The sequence below is a fragment of the Chiloscyllium plagiosum genome, unplaced genomic scaffold, assembly GCF_037043375.1.
Source record: "Chiloscyllium plagiosum isolate Xiang-an unplaced genomic scaffold, Cpla_swu_hap1 HiC_scaffold_10, whole genome shotgun sequence".
In the NCBI taxonomy this organism is placed as follows: Eukaryota; Metazoa; Chordata; class Chondrichthyes; order Orectolobiformes; family Hemiscylliidae; genus Chiloscyllium; species Chiloscyllium plagiosum.
In genome coordinates this window covers 46,218,489-46,243,660 of record NW_028270148.1, presented here as the reverse complement: position 1 = coordinate 46,243,660, position 25,172 = coordinate 46,218,489, and the positions used below count along the sequence as shown (strand labels likewise).

The 25,172-nt window shown below is 47.1% G+C and overlaps 1 long non-coding RNA gene across 1 annotated transcript; it reads left to right on the top strand.

The window, feature by feature from the left end:
* The first annotated feature begins 11,480 nt into the window (after positions 1-11,480).
* LOC148148950 (uncharacterized) lies at positions 11,481-23,466 on the top strand. Its single transcript, XR_015758290.1, has 3 exons — positions 11,481-11,617; positions 21,438-21,613; positions 23,183-23,466. It is a non-coding gene; the product is annotated as an uncharacterized LOC148148950 (long non-coding RNA).
* The last annotated feature ends 1,706 nt before the right edge of the window (positions 23,467-25,172 follow it).

Sequence of the window (25,172 nt, the reverse complement as noted above, 5' to 3'; positions counted from 1 at the left end):
GCATGGACCTGCTTCTTTCGGCCCAGAGAGAGGAAGGGTCAGCATGGCCCTGCTCCTTTGGGCCCAGAGAGAGGGAGGGTCAGCATGGACCTGCTCCTTTGGACCTAGAGAGAGGGAGGGTCAGCATGGACCTGCTTCGTTGGGTCCACAGAGAGAGGGAGGATCAGCATGGACCTGCTCCGTTGGGTCCAGAGAGAAGGAGGGGTCAGCATGGACCTGCTTCTTTGGGCCTAGAGAGAGAGAGGATCAGCATGGACCTGCTTCTTTGGGCCCAGAGAGAGGGAGGGTCAGCATGGACCTGCTTCTTTTGGCACAGAGAGAGGAAGGGTCAGCATGGCCCTGCTCCTTTGGGCCAAGAGAGAGGGAGGGTCAGCATGGACCTGCTCCTTTGGACCTAGAGAGAGGGAGGGTCAGCATGGACCTGCTTCATTGGGTCCACAGAGAGAGGGTGGATCAGCATGGACCTGCTCCGTTGGGTCCAGAGAGAAGGAGGGGTCAGCATGGACCTGCTTCTTTGGGCCTAGAGAGAGAGAGGATCAGCATGGACCTGCTTCTTTGGGCCCAGAGAGAGGGAGGGTCAGCATGGACCTGCTCCTTTGGGTCCAGAGAGAAGGAGGGTCAGTGTGGACCAGCTTCTTTGGGCTCAGAGAGAGAAAGGAGCAGCATGGACCTGTTTCTTTGGGCCCAGAGAAAGAGAGGATCAGCATGGACCTGCTCCTTTGGGCCCAGAGAGAGGGAGGATCAGTGTGGACCTGCTCCTTTGAGCCCAGAGAGAGGGAGGATCAGCATGGACCTGCTTCTCTGGGCCAAAGAGAAGGAGGGTCAGTGTGGACATGCTGCTTTGGGTCCAGAGAGATGGAGAGTTAGTGTGGACCTGCGTCTTTGGGCACAGAGAGAGGGAGGATCAGCATGGCCCTGCTCCTTTGGGCCCAGAGAGAGGGAGGGTCAGCATGGACCTGCTTCTTTCGGCCCAGAGAGAGGAAGGGTCAGCATGGCCCTGCTCCTTTGGGCCCAGAGAGAGGGAGGGTCAGCATGGACCTGCTCCTTTGGACCTAGAGAGAGGGAGGGTCAGCATGGACCTGCTTCGTTGGGTCCACAGAGAGAGGGAGGATCAGCATGGACCTGCTCCGTTGGGTCCAGAGAGAAGGAGGGGTCAGCATGGACCTGCTTCTTTGGGCCTAGAGAGAGAGAGGATCAGCATGGACCTGCTTCTTTGGGCCCAGAGAGAGGGAGGGTCAGCATGGACCTGCTTCTTTTGGCACAGAGAGAGGAAGGGTCAGCATGGCCCTGCTCCTTTGGGCCAAGAGAGAGGGAGGGTCAGCATGGACCTGCTTCATTGGGTCCACAGAGAGAGGGTGGATCAGCATGGACCTGCTCCGTTGGGTCCAGAGAGAAGGAGGGGTCAGCATGGACCTGCTTCTTTGGGCCTAGAGAGAGAGAGGATCAGCATGGACCTGCTTCTTTGGGCCCAGAGAGAGGGAGGGTCAGCATGGACCTGCTCCTTTGGGTCCAGAGAGAAGGAGGGTCAGTGTGGACCAGCTTCTTTGGGCTCAGAGAGAGAAAGGAGCAGCATGGACCTGTTTCTTTGGGCCCAGAGAAAGAGAGGATCAGCATGGACCTGCTCCTTTGGGCCCAGAGAGAGGGAGGATCAGTGTGGACCTGCTCCTTTGGGCACAGAGAGAGGGAGGGTCAGCATGGACCTGCTTCTTTGGGCCCAGAGAGAGGAAGGGTCAGCATGGCCCTGCTCCTTTGGGCCCAGAGAGAGGGAGGGTCAGCATGGACCTGCTTCTTTGGGCCCAGAGAGAGGGAGGGTCAGCATGGACCTGCTCCTTTGGGTCCAGAGAGAAGGAGGGTCAGTGTGGACCAGCTTCTTTGGGCCCAGAGAGAGGGAGGAGCAGCATGGACCTGTTTCTTTGGGCCCAGAGAGAGAGAGGATCAGCATGGACCTGCTCCTTTGGGCCCAGAGAGAGGGAGGATCAGCATGGACCTGCTTCTTTGGGCCTAGAGAGAGAGAGGATCAGCATGGACCTGCTTCTTTGGGCCCAGAGAGAGGGAGGGTCAGCATGGACCTGCTCCTTTGGGTCCAGAGAGAAGGAGGGTCAGTGTGGACCAGCTTCTTTGGGCCCAGAGAGAGGGATGAGCAGCATGGACCTGTTTCTTTGGGCCCAGAGAGAGAGAGGATCAGCATGGACCTGCTCCTTTGGGCCCAGAGAGAGGGAGGATCAGCATGGACCTGCTTCTTTGGGCCTAGAGAGAGAGAGGATCAGCATGGACCTGCTTCTTTGGGCCCAGAGAGAGGGAGGGTCAGCATGGCCCTGCTCCTTTGGGCCCAGAGAGAGGGAGGGTCAGCATGGACCTGCTCCTTTGGACCTAGAGAGAGGGAGGGTCAGCATGGACCTGCTTCATTGGGTCCACAGAGAGAGGGAGGATCAGCATGGACCTGCTCCGTTGGGTCCAGAGAGAAGGAGGGGTCAGCATGGACCTGCTTCTTTGGGCCTAGAGAGAGAGAGGATCAGCATGGACCTGCTTCTTTGGGCCCAGAGAGAGGGAGGGTCAGCATGGACCTGCTTCTTTGGGCCCAGAGAGAGGAAGGGTCAGCATGGCCCTGCTCCTTTGGGCCCAGAGAGAGGGAGGGTCAGCATGGACCTGCTCCTTTGGACCAAGAGAGAGGGAGGGTCAGCATGGACCTGCTTCATTGGGTCCACAGAGAGAGGGAAGATCAGCATGGACCTGCTCCGTTGGGTCCAGAGAGAAGGAGGGGTCAGCATGGACCTGCTTCTTTGGGCCTAGAGAGAGAGAGGATCAGCATGGACCTGCTTCTTTGTGCCCAGAGAGAGGGAGGGTCAGCATGGACCTGCTCCTTTGGGTCCAGAGAGAAGGAGGGTCAGTGTGGACCAGCTTCTTTGGGCCCAGAGAGAGGGATGAGCAGCATGGACCTGCTTCTTTGGGCCCAGAGAATGGGAGGATCAGCATGGACCTGCTTCTTTGGGCCCAGAGAGAGGGAGGATCAGCATGGACCTGCTTCTTTGTGCCCAGAGAGAGGGAGGGTCAGCATGGACCTGCTCCTTTGGGTCCAGAGAGAAGGAGGGTCAGTGTGGACCAGCTTCTTTGGGCCCAGAGAGAGGGATGAGCAGCATGGACCTGCTTCTTTGGGCCCAGAGAGAGAGAGGATCAGCATGGACCTGCTCCTTTGGGCCCAGAGAGAGGGAGGATCAGCATGGACCTGCTTCTTTGGGCCTAGAGAGAGAGAGGATCAGCATGGACCTGCTTCTTTGGGCCCAGAGAGAGGGAGGGTCAGCATGGACCTGCTCCTTTGGGTCCAGAGAGAAGGAGGGTCAGTGTGGACCAGCTTCTTTGGGCCCAGAGAGAGGGAGGAGCAGCATGGACCTGTTTCTTTAGGCCCAGAGAGAGAGAGGATCAGCATGGACCTGCTCCTTTGGGCCCAGAGAGAGGGAGGATCAGCATGGACCTGCTTCTTTGGGCCTAGAGAGAGAGAGGATCAGCATGGACCTGCTTCTTTGGGCCCAGAGAGAGGGAGGGTCAGCATGGACCTGCTCCTTTGGGTCCAGAGAGAAGGAGGGTCAGTGTGGACCAGCTTCTTTGGGCCCAGAGAGAGGGATGAGCAGCATGGACCTGTTTCTTTGGGCCCAGAGAGAGAAAGGATCAGCATGGACCTGCTCCTTTGGGCCCAGAGAGAGGGAGGATCAGCATGGACCTGCTTCTTTGGGCCTAGAGAGAGAGAGGATCAGCATGGACCTGCTTCTTTGGGCCCAGAGAGAGGGAGTGTCAGCATGGACCTGCTCCTTTGGGTCCAGAGAGAAGGAGGGTCAGTGTGGACCAGCTACTTTGGGCTCATAGAGAGAAAGGAGCAGCATGGACCTGTTTCTTTGGGCCCAGAGAGAGAGAGGATCAGCATGGACCTGCTCCTTTGAGCCCAGAGAATGGGAGGATCAGCATGGACCTGATTCTTTGGGCCCAGAGAGAGGGAGGGTCAGCATGGACCTGCTCCTTTGGGTCCAGAGAGAAGGAGGGTCAGTGTGGACCAGCTACTTTGGGCTCATAGAGAGAAAGGAGCAGCATGGACCTGCTTCTTTGGGCCCAGAGAGAGAGAGGATCAGCATGGACCTGCTCCTTTGGGCCCAGAGAGAGGGAGGATCAGCATGGACCTGCTTCTTTGGGCCTAGAGAGAGAGAGGATCAGCATGGACCTGATTCTTTGGGCCCAGAGAGAGGGAGGGTCAGCATGGACCTGCTCCTTTTGGTCCAGAGAGAAGGAGGGTCAGTGTGGACCAGCTACTTTGGGCTCATAGAGAGAAAGGAGCAGCATGGACCTGTTTCTTTGGGCCCAGAGAGAGACAGGATCAGCATGGACCTGCTCCTTTGGGCCCAGAGAATGGGAGGATCAGCATGGACCTGCTTCTTTGGGCCCAGAGAGAGGGAGGATCAGCATGGACCTGCTTCTTTGGGCCCAGAGAGAGGGAGGATCAGCATGGACCTGCTTCTTTGGGCCCAGAGAATGGGAGGATCAGCATGGACCTGCTTCTTTGGGCCCAGAGAGAGGGAGGATCAGCATGGACCTGCTTCTTTGGGCCCAGAGAATGGGAGGATCAGCATGGACCTGCTTCTTTGGGCCCAGAGAGAGGGAGGATCAGCATGGACCTGCTTCTTTGTGCCCAGAGAGAGGGAGGGTCAGCATGGACCTGCTCCTTTGGGTCCAGAGAGAAGGAGGGTCAGTGTGGACCAGCTTCTTTGGGCCCAGAGAGAGGGATGAGCAGCATGGACCTGTTTCTTTGGGCCCAGAGAGAGAGAGGATCAGCATGGACCTGCTCCTTTGGGCCCAGAGAGAGGGAGGATCAGCATGGACCTGCTTCTTTGGGCCTAGAGAGAGAGAGGATCAGCATGGACCTGCTTCTTTGGGTCCAGAGAGAGGGAGGGTCAGCATGGACCTGCTCCTTTGGGTCCAGAGAGAAGGAGGGTCAGTGTGGACCAGCTACTTTGGGCTCATAGAGAGAAAGGAGCAGCATGGACCTGTTTCTTTGGGCCCAGAGAGAGAGAGGATCAGCATGGACCTGCTCCTTTGGCCCAGAGAATGGGAGGATCAGCATGGACCTGATTCTTTGCGCCCAGAGAGAGGGAGGGTCAGCATGGACCTGCTCCTTTGGGTCCAGAGAGAAGGAGGGTCAGTGTGGACCAGCTACTTTGGGCTCATAGAGAGAAAGGAGCAGCATGGACCTGTTTCTTTGGGCCCAGAGAGAGAGGATCAGCATGGACCTGCTCCTTTGGGCCCAGAGAGAGGGAGGATCAGCATGGACCTGCTTCTTTGGGCCTAGAGAGAGGGAGGATCAGCATGGACCTGATTCTTTGGGCCCAGAGAGAGGGAGGGTCAGCATGGACCTGCTCCTTTGGGTCCAGAGAGAAGGAGGGTCAGTGTGGACCAGCTACTTTGGGCTCATAGAGAGAAAGGAGCAGCATGGACCTGTTTCTTTGGGCCCAGAGAGAGACAGGATCAGCATGGACCTGCTCCTTTGGGCCCAGAGAATGGGAGGATCAGCATAGACCTGCTTCTTTGGGCCCAGAGAGAGGGAGGATCAGCATGGACCTGCTTCTTTGGGCCCAGAGAGAGGGAGGATCAGCATGGACCTGCTTCTTTGGGCCCAGAGAATGGGAGGATCAGCATGGACCTGCTTCTTTGGGCCCAGAGAGAGGGAGGATCAGCATGGACCTGCTTCTTTGGGTCCAGAGAGAGGGAGGGTCAGCATGGACCTGCTCCTTTGGGTCCAGAGAGAAGGAGGGTCAGTGTGGACCAGCTTCTTTGGGCTCAGAGAGAGAAAGGATCAGCATGGACCTGTTTCTTTGGGCCCAGAGAAAGAGAGGATCAGCATGGACCTGCTCCTTTGGGCCCAGAGAGAGGGAGGATCAGCATGGACCTGCTTCTTTGGGCCCAGAGAATGGGAAGATCAGCATGGACCTGCTTCTTCGGACCCAGAGAGAGAGGATCAGCATGGACGTGCTCCTTTGGGCCCAGAGAGAGGGAGGGTCAGTGTGGACCTGGTTCTTTGGTCCCAGAGAGAGGGAGGATCAGTGTGGACCTGCTCCTTTGGGCCCAGAGAGAGGGAAGGTCAGTGTGGACCTGCTTCCTTGGGCCCTGAGAGAGAGAGGGTCAGCATGGACCTGCTTCTTTGGGCCCAGAGAGAGGGAGGATCAGCATGGACCTGCTCCTTTGGGCCCAGAGAGAGGGAGGGTCAGTGCGGACCTGCTTCTTTGGGCCCAGAGAGAGGGAGGGTCAGTGTGGACTGCTTCTTTGGGCCCAGAGAGAGGGAGGGTCAGTGTGGACCTGCGTCTTTGGGCCCAGAGAGAGGGTGGATCAGTGTGGACCTGCTTCTTTGGCCTCAGAGAGAGGGTGGATCAGTGTGGACCTGCGTCTTTGGGCCCAGAGAGAGGGTGGATCAGTGTGGACCTGCTTCTTTGGCCCCAGAGAGAGGGTGGATCAGTGTGGACCTGTGTCTTTGGGCCCAGAGAGAGGGTGGATCAGTGTGGACCTGCTTCTTTGGCCCCAGAGAGAGGGAGGATCACATGGACCTGCTCCTTTGGGCCCAGAGTGAGGGAGGATCAGTGTGGACCTGCTTCTTTGGGCCCAGAGAGAGCGAGGGTCAGCATGGACCTGCTCCTTTGGGCCCAGAGAGAGCGAGGATCAGCATGGACCTGCTTCTTCGGACCCAGAGAGAGAGGATCAGCATGGACCTGCTTCTTCGGACCCAGAGAGAGAGGATCAGCATGGACCTGCTCCTTTGGGCCCAGAGAGAGGGAGGGTCAGTGTGGACCTGCTTCTTTGGGCCCAGAGAGAGGGAGGATCAGTGTGGACCTGCTCCTTTGGGCCCAGAGAGAGGGAAGGTCAGTGTGGACCTGCTTCCTTGGGCCCTGAGAGAGAGAGGGTCAGCATGGACCTGCTTCTTTGGGCCCAGAGAGAGGGAGGATCAGCATGGACCTGCTCCTTTGGGCCCAGAGAGAGGGAGGGTCAGTGCGGACCTGCTTCTTTGGGCCCAGAGAGAGGGAGGGTCAGTGTGGACTGCTTCTTTGGGCCCAGAGAGAGGGAGGGTCAGTGTGGACCTGCGTCTTTGGGCCCAGAGAGAGGGTGGATCAGTGTGGACCTGCTTCTTTGGCCTCAGAGAGAGGGTGGATCAGTGTGGACCTGCGTCTTTGGGCCCAGAGAGAGGGTGGATCAGTGTGGACCTGCTTCTTTGGCCCCAGAGAGAGGGTGGATCAGTGTGGACCTGTGTCTTTGGGCCCAGAGAGAGGGTGGATCAGTGTGGACCTGCTTCTTTGGCCCCAGAGAGAGGGAGGATCACATGGACCTGCTCCTTTGGGCCCAGAGTGAGGGAGGATCAGTGTGGACCTGCTTCTTTGGGCCCAGAGAGAGCGAGGGTCAGCATGGACCTGCTCCTTTGGGCCCAGAGAGAGCGAGGATCAGCATGGACCTGCTTCTTCGGACCCAGAGAGAGAGGATCAGCATGGACCTGCTCCTTTGGGCCCAGAGAGAGGGAGGGTCAGTGTGGACCTGCTTCTTTGGGCCCAGAGAGAGGGAGGATCAGTGTGGACCTGCTCCTTTGGGCCCAGAGAGAGGGAAGGTCAGTGTGGACCTGCTTCCTTGGGCCCTGAGAGAGAGAGGGTCAGCATGGACCTGCTTCTTTGGGCCCAGAGAGAGGGAGGATCAGCATGGACCTGCTCCTTTGGGCCCAGAGAGAGGGAGGGTCAGTGCGGACCTGCTTCTTTGGGCCCAGAGAGAGGGAGGGTCAGTGTGGACTGCTTCTTTGGGCCCAGAGAGAGGGAGGGTCAGTGTGGACCTGCGTCTTTGGGCCCAGAGAGAGGGTGGATCAGTGTGGACCTGCTTCTTTGGCCTCAGAGAGAGGGTGGATCAGTGTGGACCTGCGTCTTTGGGCCCAGAGAGAGGGTGGATCAATGTGGACCTGCTTCTTTGGCCCCAGAGAGAGGGTGGATCAGTGTGGACCTGCGTCTTTGGGCCCAGAGAGAGGGTGGATCAGTGTGGACCTGCTTCTTTGGCCCCAGAGAGTGGGAGGATCAGCATGGACCTACTTCTTTGGCCCCAGAGAGAGGGAGGATCACATGGACCTGCTCCTTTGGGCCCAGAGAGAGGGAGGGTCAGTGTGGACCTGCTTCTTTGGGCCCAGAGAGAGCGAGGGTCAGTGTGGACCTGTTCCTTTGGGCCCAGAGTGAGCGAGGATCAGCATGGACCTGCTTCTTCGGACCCAGAGAGAGAGGATCAGCATGGACCTGCTCCTTTGGGCCCAGAGAGAGGGAGGGTCAGTGTGGACCTGCTTCTTTGGGCCCAGAGAGAGGGAGGATCAGTGTGGACCTGCTCCTTTGGGCCCAGAGAGAGGGAAGGTCAGTGTGGACCTGCTTCCTTGGGCCCTGAGAGAGAGAGGGTCAGCATGGACCTGCTTCTTTGGGCCCAGAGAGAGGGAGGATCAGCATGGACCTGCTCCTTTGGGCCCAGAGAGAGGGAGGGTCAGTGCGGACCTGCTTCTTTGGGCCCAGAGAGAGGGTGGATCAGTGTGGACTGCTTCTTTGGGCCCAGAGAGAGGGAGGGTCAGTGTGGAACTGCGTCTTTGGGCCCAGAGAGAGGGTGGATCAGTGTGCACCTGCTTCTTTGGCCCCAGAGAGAGGGTGGATCAGTGTGGACCTGCGTCTTTGGGCCCAGAGAGAGGGTGGATCAGTGTGGACCTGCTTCTTTGGCCCCAGAGAGTGGGAGGATCAGCATGGACCTACTTCTTTGGGCCCAGAGAGAGGGAGGATCACATGGACCTGCTCCTTTGGGCCCAGAGAGAGGGAGGATCAGTGTGGACCTGCTTCTTTGGGCCCAGAGAGAGCGAGGGTCAGCATGGACCTGCTCCTTTGGGCCCAGAGAGAGCGAGGATCAGCATGGACCTGCTCCTTTGGGTCCAGAGAGAGGGAGGGTCAGTGTGGACCTGCTCCTTTGGGTCCAGAGAGAGGGAGGGTCAGTGTGGACCTGCTTCCTTGGGTCCAGCAGCTTCAAAAACTGACTGCCTGCTAAAAGCGAATCAAACCAAAACAGAGTCAAGCTGAGCTGGGAGAACTGGCCACTCCCTTTTCATTGTACAAGTTTTTTTTCAGACATAAAAGCTTCTTCAAGTAGAGAACGGTAGTCATTTTGGAACCTGTGTCTTTATGACCCCTCTGAAAAAGAAACCAAGGACAACCTAACCTTGGTCAAGGAGCAGCATTATCACACCTCTCCCTTAAAAAAGTGAACCATCAATTTCCAAAGATGGCTTCATTTTAAACCCCCTTAATCTTGAATTGTTATGACACTACACAATATATATACATTATATTGACAATAATCATGCAAACATGCACTCTAAATTCTATTACAGTCTGTTTCACCCCCTCATTGAACACCACTGTTTCTCATCCAAGTCACGACAACACATCGGCAATCATGTTTCCTCATCCTGCCACGTGTACAATTTTCAAATTGAATGGCTGTAACAACAAGTTCCACCTAAATAGTCTGGAATTTTTGTCCTCAAATTTCTCTACAAACTTCAATGGGTTATGATCAGTGTATATGATTGTCTCAGATACATTACTAGAACCATATACATTGAAATGTTGTAATGCCAACACAAAGCTCAAAGTTTCCTTCTCAACTGTCGAATATTTCTGCCAATGAATGTTCAATTTCCTGGAGGAATATCTGATACGTCTTTCTATCTCCTCATTGTCTTCCTGTAAGAGCACAGCACTGACACCCACATCACTCACATCGATAGCCACCTCGAATGGCTTTGTGTAATTAGGTGTGGTTGTTACTAGGGCAGTGGCTAACACACCTTTCAGGCTGTCAAATGCCTTCTGACAGTCCACTGTCCACTGAAACTTTTTGCCTTTCTTTAGTGATTCAGTGAGTGGAGCAGCCACACTTCTAAAATTTGGTACGAATCTTCGATAAAATCCACTCAATTCCAGGAATCGTAGTACCACTCTTTTTGTCGATGGTGTGGGAAACTCCCCAATTATCTTTGTTTTTGCATTCTGTGGGGCCTTTTGTTCATGTCCAATAACACAGCCCAGAAAGGTGACTTGGACTTTGGCAAATTCATTGTTCGCCAGGCTTATCATCAAGCCAGCCTCGCGAAGCCAATCGAAAGATTCTGATAAATTTTGCAAATATTCCTTCCATGTGTAACTAAAAATCACCAGATCATCTATATATACAATACAATTGGGTAATCCGGCAATTATTGGTTAGTCTCTGAAATGTGGCTGGCGCATTTTTCATACTAAACAGCATGACTTTAAACTGATACAGTCCATTCGGTGTTACATAGGCTTCGCTGCTTTGGACAAAGGTACCTGCCAGTATCCTCTGAGCAAGTCCAACTTAGATATATAAGCTACTTGTCCCATATTTTCAACACAGTCTTCAAAATGCAGTATTGGATATGCATCTGTCTTTGTAATTGCATTGACTTTACAATAGTCCATACATAACCATTGGGCTTCATCTAGTTTTGGCACCATAGCATATTGAAGAAGGCATTTGGTACACTTTCCCTTATTGGTCAGAACATTGAGTATAGACGTTGGGAGGTCATGTTGCAGCTGTACGGGACATTAGTTAGGCCACTTTTGGAATATTGTGTGTAATTCTGTCTCCTTCCTATCAGAAGGATGTTGTGAAACTTGAAAGGGTTCAAAAAATATTTACAAGGACGTTGCCAGGGTTGGAGCATTTGAGCTATAGGGAGATACTGAATAGGCTGGGGCTGTTTTCCCTGGAGCATCAGAGGCGAGGGGTGACCCTTATAGCAGTTTATAAAATCATGAGGACATGGATAGGATAAATAGACAAAGTCTTTTCCCTGGGGTGAGGGAGTCCAGAACTAGAGGGCATAGGTTTAAGGTGAGAGGGGAAAGATATAAAAGGGACTTTATGGACACCATTTTCACGCAGAGGGTAGTGCGTGGATGGAATGAGCTACCAGAGAAAGTGGTAGAAGCTGGTACAACATTTAAAAGACATCTGGATGGGTATACAAATAAGAAGTGTTTAGAGGGATATGGGCTAAGTGCTGGCAAATGGGACTCGATTAGGTTATGATATCTGGTCAGCATGGATGAATTGGACAGAAGGGTCAGTTTCCTTGCAGTATATCTGTATGTATGACTCATTACTATGTGAGAGCTCCAGTCACTGTAACTCACTTTAGTTACATCGTCTTGGACCATGCATTCAATCTCCTTTTGAACCTGTGCCAAATTTATAGGGTTATGCCTTTAAGGATGTTGCTTAATTAAAACAGCACTTCCCGTATCTCCATCAAGCAAAATTAGGTTAGTACTTCCCACTTATTTCCACATATCTCCCCATGTGATAGTGTCAGAGAGTTGAGCCCAATAGATCAGAGACAAGAAACAAGGATCATAGTGAAATTGACAAGCGGTTTAGTAAACAAAGCAATATTGTGGAAGAGGAATTAATCAGGCTGACACAGAACTGATTCTCTGCATGGATTGCCAAATGATCTTCCCAGAACAGAACGTGCAGGCGTATTTTATAGGGGTACAACACAAAGGTGAGAATTGTAAAGAGATTAAAATTTATTAAAGAGAATACACTGAATGGAAGTTAACCAAGTATCTGGCAGTAGCAATTCATTTGTAATTGACACAGGAGATTCCAGCCATCTCTGTGAGTAGATGAGAATGCCTTCTAGAGGATTCTTCATTGTACTTCCCGTCTGCACGAATATGTGTAAATGTTCCATCTCCTCATATCCAGATCTATCCACTGTGTTCCTCCTGTGAGCAAAGTCTTTTGGGGTCTCTCGGTCTGTCTCTTTTTTTTAATGCGGTATCGGTTTCAGTGGGAAAGGAGCCTGCCCTTCGGGTGTTGGGACTGTAGTGCTAATCTGGGCTGGGAGCTGATTGTGAAAGCTGTTTTAGGAAGTGTATTCTCTGATCTGGGAGTGGTTTCACTATGTCTGGTTTTTATGGTAGCCTGTTGACCAAGACTGGGGCACTCTGGGTAGTTTCTGTATGTGTTGGCAGGCTTGATGTCTGTGTTTTGCAGGCCAGCTTCTAAGTTTTTTATGTGGCAGGGTGGCATGTCTTTTTCCCATAGATAGCAATAACTCTTCCAGGTCATTTTGATTTTCCTCTGGAAGGTAACTTAATAATTTATCCTAATTTTTGACAACTTCCTGTTGTCTATGTTAATCATAATTTGAGGAACATCCAATTCAGAATCCTCCGAAATTGGTTCTTCACTCTGTGTTGTAACTAATAACAGCTTCTCCTTTTGCTTTCCTTCCCTGTCAAAATACCTTTTAAGCATATTCACATGACACACTCTGAGAGATTTCCTTCTGTCTGGTGTCATTATCAAATAGTCGTCCTTTCGACTTGATAAGGTCCACTAAACCTTGCTTTTAAGGGTTCACCCACCACTGGAAGTAACACTAACACCTTATCTCCGATAGCAAAATTGTGAGTTTTTGATTTCTTGTTTGCTTCCTGTTTCATTGTATGCTGTGATACTTTTAAATGCTGTCTAGCCAAATCCCCTGTTCTATTTAATCATTCCCTAAAATATGACACATAGTCCAAATATGTGGTCTCTGAATTCTTTCATAACAATTTCTCCTTCATCAAGTTTAACGGTTCTATCAGTTCATGCCCAAAAACGAATTCAAATGGACTGAATTTGGTTGATTCATTTGGTTCATCTCTGATGGAAAAAAATGTACAAATGGAATTCTTTTATCAGAATCACCTGGATAATCTTGACTATAAGCCCCCAACGTGGTCTTTAACATCTGATGCCAACTTTCTAGTGCTCTCTGCAATTCTGGATGGTATGCAGTAGATTTGAATTGTTTTATTCCTAAACTGTCCATAATTTCCTTGAATTATTTTGATGTAAAGTTTGACTTTTGATCTGATTGTATCTCTGTGGGTGCTCTGTATCTAATGAAAAATTTGAGTACTTCCTCCACAATCCTTTTAGCTATGATATTGCGAAATGGAATGGCCTTTGAAAATCTAGTGGGCACATCCATTATTGTTAACAAATACTGATTCCCACTTTTTGTTTTAGATAAGGGTCCTACACAATCAATTAAGACTCTGGTGAAAGGTTCCTCAAATGCAGGAATGGGTAGTAAAGGTGCGGATTTTATTGCTTCCTGTGGTTTTCCAATTACCTGACATGTCTGACAAAATTCAACTACAGTCCAGGCCAGTAAAAATGTTTTTGTATTTTAGCGTGAGTTTCTTTCATGTGAACCCCTACTGGTAGTTCATGTGTCACTCACAAAACCTCCTTTCTGTACCCCATTGGCAATATGACATGATGAACGACTGTCCATTTCTCATCTGCCTGAATATGTGATGGCTTCCATTTCCTCATTAAGACATCATTCTTAAGATAGTAGCATTGAGAGACACATCTAGACTCTTCTTCCATGTATGTCTTATGATAAAATTGCTTTAAATTTTCATTTTTATGCTGTAACTCAGTTAATTTATCTGAGCTAAAGATTTCTCCTTTGTCAATCATTTGTACTTGGTTCGTCTTAGCCATTTGATCAAGCAGGGTCTCTGCTAATTCCATTTCAACTTTCTTATCTATACTCTTTGATCGGTCCTGTTTCAGGAGACTTTGTGATCTCGCTACCACACCATCTGAAAAATCCCCAGATATGTCCTGCATTAGTTCTGTTGGCTGAGTATCCATCGGCTTTTCAACCACAGTAGGCTGCACTCTCACCTGTGAAACAGTAATATTGTTAGTAAGGACAAACTGTATTCCTAGAGCTGAGATTTTGTCCAGTATTCCTGCCACAAGTTCTCCTCTCTTCATTGGACACTCTAACTTCACTCTACATAATTGAGCACTTCTTGCCTCACTGTGAATTTTGGTTATTAGCACCTTTTCTGGCAATAGTCCTTCAGAGGTACATAATCTCCTCATCTTTCAACATCACAGATTGAGAGGATCCTGTATCTCTTAATATTGTAACATCTTTCCCTGTTGTTCCTGACCTATGTGAGTAAACTTTACCTTGGCAGGTAGATCTGGCACTTCCTCCTTAACCAACTTCCAACCAAGTTGTACATTCTGATGCAATTTCTTAGCCCCACTATGCTTTCCGTTACCATTCCAACAAAATTCACTGGCTTATCCTGGCTTCTCAGTGCTTTAAAAATGTGTTGCTGGAAAAGCGCAGCAGGTCAGGCAGCATCAAAGGAGAAGGAGAATCGACGTTTTGGGCATAAGCCCTTCTTCAGGAATCTGAAGAAGGGTTTATGCCCAAAACTTCGATTCTCCTTCTCCTTTGATGCTGCCTGACCTGCTGCATTTTTCCAGCAACACATTTTTAAGCTCTGATTCCCAGCATCTGCAGTCCTCACTTTCTCAGTGCTTTCCCTAACCCACCTAACACAGTGCTTTCCCTAACCCACCTAACAGGTGGCCTACCTTATTGCAGTGAAAAAACCGAAGGTTTTTAACTTCTCTTTTCCCTTCAATGGTTCTCTTTTTACCCTGTAGTAAGTTATCCTTATGTTCTTCACTGAGATCTACCTTTCCCTTTCTCTTTTCCCCAATTTCTATCCCTCATGGATTGAAATTGATTTTGGAAGCCAAATTTTGGACCAACTCATAATCACCAGCCATTTCAGCTGCTAATCCTGCCATTTTAACTCGCTGCTCTTCCTCACTAAGTTTACCTTCAGCCTTCATCCCTATCCTTTTAAGGTGACTTTCCTAAGTGCCAATTTCTGAAGTTCAAACTCCCTCTCTTTCATTCTTTCCTCTCTCTCCTTTTCTCTCTCTTCTCTCTCTTTTTCTTTTTGTTCTGCTAAAGCAGTTTGTTCTTTGTTCTCTTTCCTTTTCTTTTAATCATAATTCAAACAGCGTCATCTAACTCAAGCTGCTTCATTTTCCATTGAATTTTAGCCTTCTCTAAAGATTCTGATGGTGTTTCCAGCAAATTTAAATGGTGAACTATTGCTATAATTATTTCTCCTTTCCTCATGGAAGGAGGCAGCTCCAACTTCAGATTGTCTGCTAATTCCAGCAGCTTGGCCTCAATCACCTTTTGCAAAATCACCAAGGTTACTTATTCCACCACCACAAAACTCTTAGTGACTGAAAGGGCTTTTGTTATCCCAAGCACTGTTCAGTACAATAAAAGACACTAACATGTGCCACTCACTACCTTCAAGTTCAACAACCCTAATCCCAATTTGGAACTATAGAACAGGTCTAGGACGAGCCCCCAATTGGTTATGGATTAGGCCAAACCCCCTCAAAACATTTCAGGAAAGTAGCGCAGACCCTCACCTTTCTAGTTGTTTGAAGCAGCAATAGAGCAGATATTCCAGGAGTGATGCAGCTGTTTAAGCCACTTCGTTTTAAATAAAACAGAATGCATTTGCGAATTTATTACCAAGTGAAACACAAACAAAAAAAAGAATGTAGAATAACTTTATTTAAAACCCAATCAACTCTATCATAACTTAATGATGCTGTTCTAAATACTTGCAACATCCCCACAAACACCCAAGGGAGGATCAGCATGGACCTGTTTCTTTGGGCCTAGAGAGAGGGAGATTCAGCATGGACCTGCTTCCAGAAAGAGGGTGGATCAGCGTGGACCTGCTTCCAGAGAGAGGGAGGATCAGCATGGACCTGCTTCCAGAGAGAGGGAGGATCAGCATGGACCTGCTTCCAGAGAGAGGGAGGATCAGCGTGGACTTAATTCTTTGGGCCTGGAGAGAGGGAGGATCAGCATGGACCTGCTTCTTTGGGTCCAGAGAGAAGGAGAATCAACGTGGTCTGCTTCTTTGGGCCCATGAGAGGCAGGATCAGCATGGACCTGCTTCCAGAGAGAGGGAGGATCAGCATGGACTTAATTCTTTGGGCCTGGAGAGAGGGAGGATCAGCATGGAACTGCTGCTTTGAGTCCAGCTTCACAACTGACTGCCTGCTAAAACTAAACCAAACCAGAGAAAAGCTGAGCTGGGAGAACTGGCCACTTCCCTTTCATTGTACAAGATTTTGTTTTAAACTTAAAAGCTTCTTCAAGTAGATAAATACAGACATTTTGGAACCTGTGCCTTTACGATCTCTCTGCAAAAAAAAAGGACAACCTAACCTTGTTTAAGGAGCAGCATCATCACAATGTGCTCTCTTGATGTTACCATGGGGGGAGGTTAACACATTGGTGTACTAGAAAAGCAGTTTCTGACAATAACTGGATTTACAAATGAAAATTTTAATATAGTTGCAATGAAGACCAATCAAGAAACTGATTCAAAGGAGAAGACTCCAGTAAGGAAGACTTTACAGATACCGAACAGTATCCTACAATTGCCCACCAGAATGTTCTGTTTCTGTAAAATCTTCCGTATTGTCCTGTTTTGACACCATCACCTTGATAACTTGTTATGATCTCTCTATCTTAATTAGTTTGTACAGTTTTGGATTAGTTGTTACTTTTGTTAGACCATTGGCATGCGATCCTTATACCTGTGATGTTATTCCAGCGATTTGGTTTGTTTCTAGCACCACCTTATTTTTAATCTTTTGTAATTATCTCTCTGCCTCAATTAACCAGATTATAGGTCATCCCTTCACTTGCTATTCTGCTGTGACATTTTTCTAACACTGTCTGACACTTTTATTCACCTGCAGAGACTTAGTAATCAGCCTGTCTACACTCCACTCACACCAGTTATATGTTCTTTCGATTTCTTTGCCCATAAATTCAGCGCCAATGTGTTCTCTTCACTCCACCTGATGAAGGAGCAGCACTCTGAAACCTTGTGATTTCAAATAAACCTGTTGGACAATAACCCGGTGTCGTGTGTCTTCTGACCTTATCCACCCCAGTTCAGCATCAGCATCTCCACATGATTTTGACTTAAAGAGCTTTTATTCTTTGGATAGCTTCTTCTTAGCTATTTGAAGTTATTGTTCTTTTTCTTGGTGGCCTTTGCTGAGAGTTAACATTTTTCTCTGAAGATTTCCAGCTCACATTAATGTTCACTTTGCAGGGTTTCAAACCTTTCTTGTACTGGGCTTTTCTGTTTGTGGCACCATCCACTCTGCTTGAAGCTTCGATAATTTTGAATTTGTTTTGAAACTCTGAGATCTCTTCCTCACATGACAGAAGGTCTCTTTCTTACTCCGTAATTCTTGTTATCTCTGATTCAGTGATCACCTGACTGGCTGTAAGTGTTTTTGAAGGTTCACTTGCTTTCATTAGTGATTGTATGTGTACACAGATACCTTCTTGCTTCCCAGCTGTCTTATATTCAGCAAGCAACCTCGTGACTGAACTGTGACAACAGTTGCTGTTGCTATGTGCAATTACTAGTCAACTTTACATCTTCTTTATCATCTTTAAGATTAACCTCAAAGGATACAACTAGACTTTAAGGAGAGCTACCTGAATCCAAAACTAGTGAAAGGTACAAAGAGTCAGATTCCATTAAATGAATAAATTATGTGCCAGTTTCCTTCTCTTTGACTTGATTCTGAAAGAGCAAACCACTGTGCAGAATATCATCTGGTGGCTGGCCACAGCTTTCTTTGACATCTTCTTGTCCTATCCTTTCCTGCTTCCAATTTATAAAAGATGGATGGTCTTCCCCACTCCCTTGCAATGCTAGGAATAGAGTGGCTTTGGCATCTGCCAATCAAAGAATGTCTAAAGCTATACATGCAACTGTGCTTACTAAAGAATCATAATGATTAAGAATTCTGTTCAAGGTCTCTGTAATCTCATTTACATTAGAGCAAAATGGAACACAATCTTACCTTTTACTCTGACTCTTGCACTTCCAGAGTCCTGGAGCTTAATGGAAGATAATCTAGGAATCCCTTTTTCAATCCCTTTTTATAGCAGCTGATAAAATCCATACATATTTTCTTGTATCAAATCTAAAACTAATTTTCCTGTTGTTTACTTTAATCTCTTCATATGAATTTTTTTACTGCAGGCTTATACCATTAGGAAAGTTTAATTCATCCACCAGAAAGGGATCATCCTGCTGCTTTGCATTCCCTATTGAGTATAGGAGTTGAGAGGTTATGTTGTGGCTGTTTTGGACATTGGGTTCGGCTGCTTTTGGAATACTGCATTCAATGCTGGTCTCCCTGCTATAGGAAGGATGTTGTTAAATTTGAAAAGATGCAGAAAAGATTTACAAGAATGTTGCTGGAGTTGCAAAGTTTAAAATATAGGGAGAGGCTGTAGACTGGGGCTTTTTCCCCTGAGTGTCCGAGGCTCAGGGGTGACTTTATAGAGGTTTGTAAAATCATGAGAGGCATGGATAGGGTGAATTACCAAGGTCTTTTTCCCAGGTAGGGGAGTCCAGAACTAAAAGGCATGGTTTAAGGTTAGAGGGGAAAGATTTAAAAGGGACCTAATGGATAACTTTTCATGCAGAGGGTGGGCATTTATGGAATGGGCTACCAAAGGAAGTGGTGGAGGCTAATACAATTTAAAAAGCATCTGGATGGGTACACAAATAGGAAGACCTTAGAGAGATATGGGCCAAATGCTGGAAAATGGGACTAAAATAAATTAGGATATCTGGACAGCATGGATGAGTTGGACTGAAGGGTCTGTTTCCGTGATGTACAACTATATGATTCTGTGATTGCTCTGGTCTGTGTTTAATATTCTGTATTGTCACTGCAGCCCTATTTGAGTCTCTCTTTCTTTCTTAACACATCCAACTCTCCACAAAACTGGCCAGATTGGGGTGCTGCTCCATGGCTTGGACAGCATATGCTGATGTATTTTCTGAACGTTTGTTTCTTTGCTAACCCTGTAAAAGCTTCCAATTTCCATAATACAATACGTACTGTGACCAATTAATTTATTCCTGTTGCTTACACCCAACACATCCATGGTCCTTCTCTGTGCTTTCTTCATATTCTATTGCAGGCTTTCCCATTCTATGGTTCTATGCCTAGGTATGAATTGAAGTGTGCCATTAGCCAGCTCCTATCACTGTGACCCTTACTTGGGTATGGGCCATTTCTGAAGAAGGGTTACTGGACTTGAAATATTAACTCTCTTTTCTCTCCAAAGGTGCTGCCAGACCTCTGAACTTCTCCAGCAATTTCCATTTTTACTTTGTTTCAGTTCTCCCACATCCACAGTTCTTTGCTGTATATTATATTAGCTTGATATGGTTGTCAATGGTCATCAGTCAAAGATGGTGAACATCTTGCCTGCGAAACATTGTTGCTTCAATCTCACACCTAAGACCATCAGACTAAAAAACATAGGAGCAATAGTAGGTCATTCAGCCGACTCCACAATTCAATGTAATTATGACTTCTCTGATAGCCCTCAATTCAACTTGCCTATCTTTTCCTCCTAACCCCTGATTCCCTTACTGATGAGATTCAACCTTGATTATACTCAATGACTTAACCTCAACAGTCTCTGTGGTAATGAATTTGTTTTGCTATATTCAAAAACAAAGTCAATGTCAAATAGATCAGGTGGCAGTGTCAAGATCCTGGGCCTGTGATAAGGCCAGCTGGCAATCACTATAATAACCAGCCAACTTAGAATCTGGATCACCGAAAGAAAAATGCCAAGCCCTGTTTCTGCTGCATTTCCCTAAGCAATTTGCTCAGTGATGTTACGATGCACTGCTGAAACTTGAACCCAGGCCTCCGAGGTCAGAGGCCAGGAAGCAAACATATGCCACAAGCGTTCCCAATGTGGAACCTGTACATGACCAGAGACAACGGCAATCACCTGAATCTTCGCCGCACTTCCTTGTAGGCAAGCTGAATGCACCTATAAGCTGGTGTTGTAGTGTGGTATCAAACATAATCCCCCTCAGCACCATCGATTCAGCAGCAGCAGCAACAGAAGCAATGTCATATGTTAGCAATGGATGCATCTATGGGCCCTTTATGCTAGCATCTTGGTTTGTCAGTTCTTGGTTTGTCAGTTCTTAATTTCCTTTCGTCTTGGCAGTGCTGCTGAGGTGTTGACATGCCATTGAATTCTGTGCAAAAGTTTTATAAATGCTTGTTCCCCTTTATTCTGCTACTCCTGTTAAATTGTACATGTTTCGCTTGTAAGCATTTTTTTATCTTCCACACAGAATTAGTAGAATTTGCATCTAGAACTAGGGATCATTATGCAAATAAAATTAGTCATGAAAAACGTGACCTGGTAACACTCTAAGATTTAATTCAGTCTTAAAATGGTTCCAACAACATTACAACTAAAAACAAAGAAACCCTCCAATTACTTGAGGAAGATCAGGATTGATAAATGAACATTAATAGGCTTTAATAACAATGTTTATATCAGAGAGGGTAAGAAAGTGCTTCTCTGAGATAGTACACATGTGTCCATGTTTGAGATTGTTCTGACATTATTATGAAATAGCTTCCTAAGGACATACTCAGCAACTACTATTACCGTACGTTTGCTCCACATTTCACCCAACGAATTCCTTCAGCCAGAGGGTGGAATATCTATGAAACTCACTGCTGCAGAAGGTTGTGGATGCCAAGTGACTGAGTATATTTAAAACAGAGATAGATAGTTCTTGGTTGGCAAAGGGAATCACAGGAAAATGGGGTTGAGAAACATGATCAAATGGCGGAGACACTCTATGGATCAAGTGGCCTAATTCTGCTCCTATATCTTATAGTTTATGGTCTAATGCACTAGACATTGCAAATACTTTGATCCTGGATGACATCTTTCTGCAGTATTGAGGATCTAAGATCCAGGACAGGTACTGGAATTAGTCAAACTGTTCTGTTTTTCAAAACATTCATTCACAGGATGGTGGCATCGCTGGCTAATCTATCCCTAATTGCCCAGAGGGCAGGTAAGAGTCAACCACATTGCTGTGAATCTGGACCCACATGTAGGCCAGACCAGTTAAGGATGGCAATTTTCTTCCTTAAAGGACATTAGCGAAACAGATGGTTTTTCTGATAATTGACAACAGATTCATGGTTATCATTAGAGTCTTAATTCCAGAATTTTTTACTAAGTTCAAATTCCACCAACTGCCAAGATGGGATTTGAACTGGGGTTCCATTTTCTGTGTCTCTGGATTAACAGTCCAGTGTTAAGACATAAGACCATCCCTTAACTACAGCTACAACCTTGCAATCTAGCCAACAAAGTTGGAATTTTACCTTTGTTCCAGTCCACAAAAACCAGGACAAGTGTAATTCAGACATCATTACTCTATTGGTTTACTCAATCAGCAAAGTAAGTGGTGTGGTATTAAGTGGCACTCACTTGACAATATCTGCTCACTGACACTCAGTTTGGATTCTTCTGGGGTTACTTGGCTCCTGACTTCATTGCATCTTTGGTTCCACAGAGCTGAATTCAAGAGTTGAGATGAAAGTGATTGTCCTTGACATCAAACAGCCCAGGGTTGAAAAATGTGGTGCTGGAAAAACACAGCAGGCCGGGCGCATCCGAGGAGCCGGAGAATCGATGTTTCGGGCATAAACCCTTCTTCAGGAATGAGGCTGGTGTGCCAAGCGGACTGAGGTAAAAGATGGGGGGGGGAGAGAATTTGGGGGAGGGGCACTGGGAATGCGATAGGTGGAAGGAGGGGAGGGTGAGGGTGATAGGCCGGAGAGGGGGTGAGGGCAGAGAGGTCGGGAAGAAGATTGCAGGTCAAGAGGGCGATGCTGAATCTGAGAGTTGGGACTGAGATAAGGTGGGGGGAGAGGAAATGAGGAAGCTGGAGAAATCTACATTCATCCCGTGTGGTTGGAGGGTTCCTAGGCGGAAGATGAGGCGCTCTTTCTCGAGGCGTCGTGTGGACCACATCGAGTGTAGCGGATACAGTAAATGATGTGTGTGGAGGTGCAGGTGAATTCCGCTGCACCCGAAGTTGTCTCCTCTACACTGGGGAGACAGGCCGCCTACTTGCGGAACATTTCAGGGAACACCTCTGGGACACCCGACCAACCAACCCAACCATCCCGTGGCTGAACACTTTAACTCCCCCTCCCACTCCACCAAGGACATGCAGGTCCTTGGCCTCCTCCATCGCCAGACCCTGGCCACATGACGCCTGGAGGAAGAGCGCCTCATCTTCCGCCTAGGAACCCTCCAACCACACGGGATGAATGTAGATCCCAAGACATCTTGCAGATGTTTTTTAAGGTAGTGTCCTAGCTCCAGTTATCTTAAGTTGCTGCAAAAGTAATCATCCTTACATCAAGATCAGAAGCAGGGATGTATGCAGATGATCTCATTAGATCCACAAGCACTGTATTCCCAAAAGTAAGGTCACCTGGACAACATTCAAGCTTGAGTTGATCTGTGGCAAGTAACTTTTGCGTCAAACTTGTGCCTGGCAATGGCCATGTGCAATAAAAGAGAATCTAACCATTAGTCCTTGACATTTAATAACATTACTATAGTTGAATCCCTCAGTCATAATATCCTTGGGTTTACTATTGACCAGAAACTGTACTGGATCAAGCACATAAATACTGTGGCTACAAGATTAGGTCAGAGGCTGAGAATTCAGGGGTGAGTCAATCACCTTCAGACTCCCCATGTTTGTCTAGCATGTATAAGACACAAGGCAGGAGTATGATTGAATACTCTTTACTTGTCTGGATGAGCACAGCTCCACCAAAACACAAGAAATCTGACAACATAAGACTCAGCTCATGATTGGCACCCTATCCACCACCTTAAACATTTCCTTGCTGTACTGCCCATGCACAGTTGTGGCAGTATGTACCACCTACAAGATTCACTACAGTAATTTGTCAAGCCTCCTTTGACAGCACCTCTTAACTCTATGACCTGTCTGGAAGAACAAAGGCAGCAGATACATGGGTGTATTAACCACTACAAGTTTCCTCCAAGCTACACAACCTGCTGACTTGGAACTATGCCTCCATCCCTTCACTGGCATTGTGTCTAAACTCAGGAATTCCTTCCTGGAAAGCATTGTGGGTATACCTGCACCGTGGACTGCATCAGTTGCAAAGTGTAGTCAGTTCATCATGATCTTTTTGAGGGCTTTAGGGATAGGCAGTGAATGCTGGCTTTGTAAGTGCTGATATCCCATGAACTTTTTTCTTTTAAAAAAAGGAAGAAAATCATATTGTTATGAAAGGAATTGCTACAATTTGGTGGGGAACATCTCCGTAATGGCATTGTAGGTCTACCTACAATGGACTGCACATGGACTGCAGCAGTACAAGAAGGCAGCTCTCCACCACCTCCTCAAAAGCAATGATTGACAGGCAATAAGTGCTGGTCCAGCAAGTGATTCCCAAGTCCCATGAGAAACTAAAAATTCTTAATATGACCTCTGTATCATTCCTAATGCTGTTCAAATGTGTTTTCTGGTGAAAGGGTTTATTTCTGAAATATTTACGGGACTTTATTTTTCATAGCTAGAGCTATGAGATTATGATGTTTAAGTCAGTGATAACTCTTGCAGAAAGAACAAGTTATTAATTTCAATAATTAAAAATTTGACCCTGGTTTTACATTATTGTTTGTAGCTGACTCAGTGTTACCAAGGAGACTGCTTGCCTACCCATATGTTTTCTCACTGATGCAGAAATTATTAAACAAATGAGTCAATTGATGGGATGTATATCAAGCCAAAGTATCCTTTTAGATTTTAGCATAGCAGTCCCCAGAGAACAGAGTCCTTTATTGACAGAAAATAAATCTTTTGCTGGCCAGAGTTTTCAAAACCTCCTTTGGTTAATTGCTGACTCTCAGTTTTGAGCACTGTTTTTATCATATTGGAAAGTATGACTATTCAAATAGAAAACGAAAACAGCACCAATGTTTCATTTTGCCAGTTTTGACAGTATGAGCTCACTGGCAGGAATCCCCTGAGATACATATTACACAGCATGAACTGTTCAGGCTGTTGCTGAGATAAAAGTTTTTTTTTTGCATGCATTCTATTGCTGGAAAAGTCAAAGTAATGTTGTTCAGACTGCCTGCTATACTGGTATTTCACCACTTACACACCATCACAAATGGTTGGTACCATTTCATTGGTAATATACTTTCATTTCTTACAAGCTCAATCCAGTACATTTCCATAGGTCACCAGCTCAGAAATAAAAGGGTTATTCATTTGTTTCATGTGTCTTATCACTGAAAAAACCTACAGTAAAGCTAGAAGTAGTAATGGTACATCTTGCAATCATATAATCATGTTTCTTCATCATAATTAGGTAGACAATAAAGCTCTACAATTTATCTAATGTATTATTACACAACAATATCCAACTACCTTCAAACAGAAATGAGGCTTGACCCAATGAACTAGTGGAAAATAATGATATTTACAGGATTACATCAATGGTCATTTAAGAAAGCAGAATTTACTTAACAAAACCAGAATTGACTTTGAAGTCGCTCCCAAAGTTAATCTGCAAGAATATTTTCAGTCTGGTACTGCTCTGTCATGAAATGGCAGTTGAGCTTCTTCACAACCATAGTGTTTGCTCAGGCAACAATTATGACTTGATTGGTTGTAATTTTATTTCACAGTATAAATTGCATGCACAGGTGCAACAGGCAGCAAAGAAGGCAAATGATATATTGGCCTTCAGGGGGAGAGGATTCAAGTACAGGAGCAAGGATGTCTTGCTGCAATCATGCAGGGCCTTAGTGAACCATAACCAGAGTACCGTGTGCAGTTTTGTTCTCCTTATTGGAGAAAGGATATTCTGGCTATGGAGTGCTGCAACAAAGCTTTACCAGCCTGATTCCTGGGAGGGGAGGACTGATATATAAAGAAAGATTGGATCAATTAGGAATATATGCACTGGAGTTCAGACGAATGAGAGGGTATCTCATAAAAACCTATACAATTCTAACAGGACAAACAGAGTAAATGCTAGAAGGATGTTCCCAGTGACAGAGGAGTCTAGAACCAGGGGTCACTATTTAAGGATATAGGGTTGGACCGACAGAAGGACATGCTTCTTTACCCAGAGAGTGGTAGCTCATGGAATTCTCTGCCACAGAAAGTGACTGAGACTAAAATATTGAGTGTTTTTGAGAACATCTTAGATATTGTTCTCAGGGCTAGAGGGATTAAGGGAAC